Source organism: Solanum stenotomum, chromosome 5 (assembly GCF_019186545.1).
Source record: "Solanum stenotomum isolate F172 chromosome 5, ASM1918654v1, whole genome shotgun sequence".
Classification (NCBI taxonomy): domain Eukaryota; kingdom Viridiplantae; phylum Streptophyta; class Magnoliopsida; order Solanales; family Solanaceae; genus Solanum; species Solanum stenotomum.
In genome coordinates, this window is record NC_064286.1 from 39,199,468 (window position 1) to 39,204,717 (window position 5,250).

At 28.0% G+C, this 5,250-nt stretch overlaps 1 pseudogene; it reads left to right on the top strand.

The window, feature by feature from the left end:
• Positions 1–2,213: 2,213 nt before the first annotated feature.
• Positions 2,214–4,366, top strand: LOC125865589 (8-hydroxygeraniol dehydrogenase-like; annotated as a pseudogene).
• The last annotated feature ends 884 nt before the right edge of the window (positions 4,367–5,250 follow it).

Genomic DNA, 5,250 nt, shown 5'->3' on the forward strand with positions numbered 1-5,250 from the left:
ACCGATAATTTTAATCTTTCGTGTATGAATTAAATAACTTCATACACAAAAATCATTTACTATATAAGTAAATGACACACATATTAACAATGATCTATTTAAATAAAATTTTTATTACATTAAATAAAATAAAATAAAATACTAATATTATCAAGAAATTAGATAAATTACTATAACTCGACCACAGTTAATAATATATTCCAATATTTATGCCTCATTCTTCATTATTAGTATCAAAGAGGGAGAGGGGAAAACAAAAGATTAATTATGAAATTATGGGAATCTTCATTAACTTTTATTTATGATGGGGAAAACACTACATTGTAACTATATATATATTAAAGCTTTACCTCCAAGAGTATCCATCATGTCAACTTGTACTTGTTCTCTCTATATATTACTGGATAAATTTCTTAGTTTATTTGAGCCACAAAAAAGTATCCTTCTCACTTATCCATATACTAGAAATCGGAACCCGTATTAGCACGGACTCAATATATATTATTTATTTTTTAAAAATTTATGTGAAACAAATTTAATTTAGAGAGTCAAGCAATTTTTTTTTGTATAATTTGTAAGTATTTTAAGTTATTAATTATTGTTATTTATAATATTTTATACTATTTGTAGACATGTAATAAATGTTATTCCTTTTGTCCTAATTTATGTGACATCGATAGAATTTTGAGAGTCAATCAAATTTTTATGTGTCTTATAAACATTTTTAATTGTTAATTATTGTGATTTATAAAACTTTCAAGCATGTCGATCAAGAGCTGATTTGGCTAGACTCTTATATACTAGTTATGCACGTTTCAATATATGTTATTTTTTTGTCTCAATTTATGTGATATAAACAAAAATTGAAGAGTCAATCAAATTTTTAATATGATTTAGATATTTAGAATTGTTAATTGTTGTTATTTATAATTTTTTTATGTGATATAAATAATTTGAAAAGTCAACCGATTTCTTAATATGATTTTTAGATATTTAAGGCATTAATTATTGTGATTTATAATTTTTTTATGTAACTTTTAAATAATATATGTTACTTTCTTTGTCCCAATTTATGTGGCACGGATAAAATTTGAAGACTCAATTAATTTTTTTTTTGACCGTATAATTTTATATATTTTTTATATTATTAATTATTGTGAATTATAATTTTTTTTTACGTAATTTCCAAACATATATTATTAAAGATTCCTTTTAAAATTTTAAGTGAATATATATATATATATGTATATATAAACACTGGATTTTATATATCACTCACATAACCAAAAGGTAAAGAAAACAATCATTCTCTTTTAGCCATCAACAGCAAATTGCTACTATTAATTAGACAAAAATTATAAAACACAATTGGCAGCAAAAACTCTTGCATTATAAATGCTAAAATGCCATCATATTCTCAATCGAACAAACCTCATGTACTCAAAAAAATTGAACTCGTGTTAATAAAGCAAAATTCGAATAAAATAACTCAAAAGAAAGTGATCGATTGCTTGATGTGTGAGTAATTGGAGATAACGCTTAGTCGAAAAAATACATTATTAGGATGAAGAAATAATGTAAAGCCCCCTAAATTATGTATATATTCTTAAGTGAAATTGAAGATATACATAATTTGAATTTTCTAGAATAACTGAAATTTCAAAGGAAAAGATGGCTTATTGGTCTCTGGATATGAAGCCAAAGACACATGTTATACATGCAAACTATATATATATATAGAAAGAGAGTACATGTGTCGTTATGAAAGTGAAAGTCATAATTGAAGTTGGAATCATCAAACCAAAAATAAAGGTACTTGCACCGTAAAAATATATAAAGTGATACATAAAGTTGTTCCAAATTTTCAAAAAAATATCTTTAATAAGTAGGCATCCTATATAATTTTTATGTCAGGTGAACAAAAAATAATATAATAATATTAATTTAAATTATTTAAAGGATAATAAAACACCCATATAATTAAGATATATTTTTAAAAATTCGAAACAACTACAGGAATTAAAGGATAATAATAAAAGTCTTATCATATATCAAACCAAGACAAATTGTTTGTACAGAGAAGCCATGACGATAACATTTGTTTCATACCTCATCGACTACATCATCAACTCTGAGGCATATTTATAAAAGTTAAAATCAAGACATTGGCCAGTAACTCTACTGAAATTAATTGTAACAAACAAATCAAGAAAATGGCAAAATCACATGAGAATGTAAAGGCCTTTGGATGGGCAGCTAGAGACACTTCTGGTGTTCTTTCTCCTTTCAACTTTTCAAGAAGGTACAAATTAATTAATTTCACTTTTTTCATTTTTTGTTTTAAATTTAACTCATATAAACTGATATTTATACATAGGTGCAAAGATAAATTAAACTTTAATTATTGTTGGCGTAAATATATTTTATTATTAAAATAAAATATTAAGTGTATATGTTAGTGGTTATAAATTGTTATAACTCATGTACCTTATTTGAACATCATTAGTTCTTGTAACTCTTATCATCATTAGTTTCTTATAACTTATATTGTTATACCCCTTATTCTACCCATTGATTATATGGAAGACTTCTACACCTATAAATATGTTAAGTATTAAAAAATATTATAGTATGTAGTACTGAAAAGAGAGAGTTGAGACAGAGAAAATATTCTAGGTCTTCAACTTTATTCACTATATAAAAGAGAGTATTTATATGTTGAAAGAAGATGTTCTTATATGGAGCTTTTGGACTCCTCAACTAGTCCGAAGTTGTTTAAGTTGTACGACGTTGTTGGGTGATTATATTTTAGAGGAGACAAGTCAAGAGTAATATTGTTATATCGGTTTAGATTATACCACAGTGGACTTGAATCTCCTTAAAAAGAGCGAATTATCCACAACTCACTGAATATATATTTATTTATTTTATCATTTTATTCTCAATTGTAATTTATTGTATTTGTGATATATTACACCAATAATTTCTAATGGGTGTTGCAGGGTGACTGGTGAAAAAGATGTGCAGTTCAAAGTATCGTATTGTGGAATTTGTCATGCTGATCTTCATCAGCTCAAGAATGAATGGAGAAATAGCATCTATCCCATGGTACCTGGGTAAGCTTCATTTTACTATGTTCTTTTATTAAAATCCCGTCGCAGACGTAACAACTATTGTTAGGTCTGCGACAAGGTTATAATATTTAAGTAAATATTTAAATTATAAGTAAAGTGGAATATAGTAAATGAGCGAACTTATTATTCACCAAGTTTCAATACTTTGTAATTGTCAATTTCTCTTATAGGCATGAAGTTATAGGTGTAGTAACTGAAATTGGTAGCAAAGTGGAGAAATTCAAAATTGGAGAAAAAGTTGGAGTTGGATGTTTAGTAGGATCATGTCAAAAATGTGAAGACTGTGACAACGATCTCGAAAATTACTGTCCCGATCAGATATTAACATACAATGATGTCTACTCCGATGGAACCACCACGTATGGTGGTTACTCCGATATAATGGTAATGGATGAGCACTACGTGGTCCATTGGCCGAAAAATTTATCAATGGAAGCTGCTCCTCTGTTATGTGCAGGGATAACAACTTATAGTCCATTGAAATATTTTGGACTTGACTAGCCTGGAATGCACATTGGTGTTGTAGGCCTTGGTGGGCTTGGACATATGGCTGTGAAATTCGCTAAGGCATTCGGAACCAAAGTGACTGTCATTAGTACATCTCTTAGTAAGAAAGACGAAGCAATTGAGCGTTTAGGCGCAAACTCTTTTTTGGTCTGTCATGACCCTAACCAAATGCAGGTCGGTCAATCAACTATGCTTCAATCTCAAATTAATTATGGGTGTATGACACAAGAATAACACTAATTTTTTTTTGTACGTGTAATACGAGCAGGATGCAGCCGGCTCACTTGATGGCATCATCGATACTGTTTCTGTGGTTCACCCTCTACTTCCATTGATTAATTTGTTGAAAACTCATGGAAAACTTGTGATGCTGGGCGCTCCTGAAAAACCATTAGAGTTGCCCATATTTCCCTTGCTTTTGGGTACCTTTATTCTTCAATCGACGATTTTATCTAATATAGATATAGTTTTTTAAATTTGAACTGAAAATATTGATACATAAGTATATAATGTGTGCTACAGGAAGGAAGCTAGTGGTGGGGAGTCAGATAGGAGGGATAAAGGAGACATAAGAGATGGTAGATTTTGCGGCGAAGCATAACATAACACCAGATGTTGAAGTCGTGCCAATGGACTATGTGAATATAGCATTGGAGCGCCTTTTGAAATCAGACGTGAAATATCATTTTGTGCTTGGCGTTGACAACACATTGAACAAGAGTTGAGATGGAGGGACGTCTTGTTTATGTTCTATGGCTATTTTTCTTTCGGTTAGGAAATGAATGTGTTATAGGCTTATGATTATATACTAGGGCAAACTACATAAATCCCACTAGTTTAGGTCCTAATTACTAACATTCCCGATAGTTTCAAATATTACTTCATCTACCATATTTCATGCTTAGGATACATGAGTTTGAATCTCCGAGATACATGTATCTACCGAATAGACAATTAATTTTGAAAATTTAAATTAATCAAATCCCTTAATATAAGGCGGAAATCAGGGAAGTATCTATATTTAATTAATTTCATTTTATTATTATTTGAAATAATAAATTCATTAATATTATTAAGAAAAGACAAAAATATGTATATCTTGATCATGTGATTTGATTAATTTCATTTTATTACTCTTAAAATAATAAATTCATTAATTCAATGTATCTATTATAAATATATGAGGTATACAACAAATCAAATACTTAGATACATAAGTATCATACAAGTACATTCATATGTATCATAGAAGTATCTAGTATTAATTTTATGTATTTGTTATATATGTCTAGTATTAATTTCATGTATCTATTTATATGATCTAATATTAATTTCATGTATCTATATATTATTTATATGATCTAATTTTAATTTCATGTATCTTTTATATGTATCTAGTATTAATTTGATGTATCAAGTGTCAATATAATTTCATACATTATATTCAAAACATGTATCTTGGATACATAGTATGCATATACATATAATTATGTGTTCTAAATATGAAATGTAACTGAAACACACGAATTTAGGAACAAATCACAATGGTAGATCAGTATATGTCATATCATTAAATCAAGAACAAAAGTAAAAAAATTCAAAATTCTTC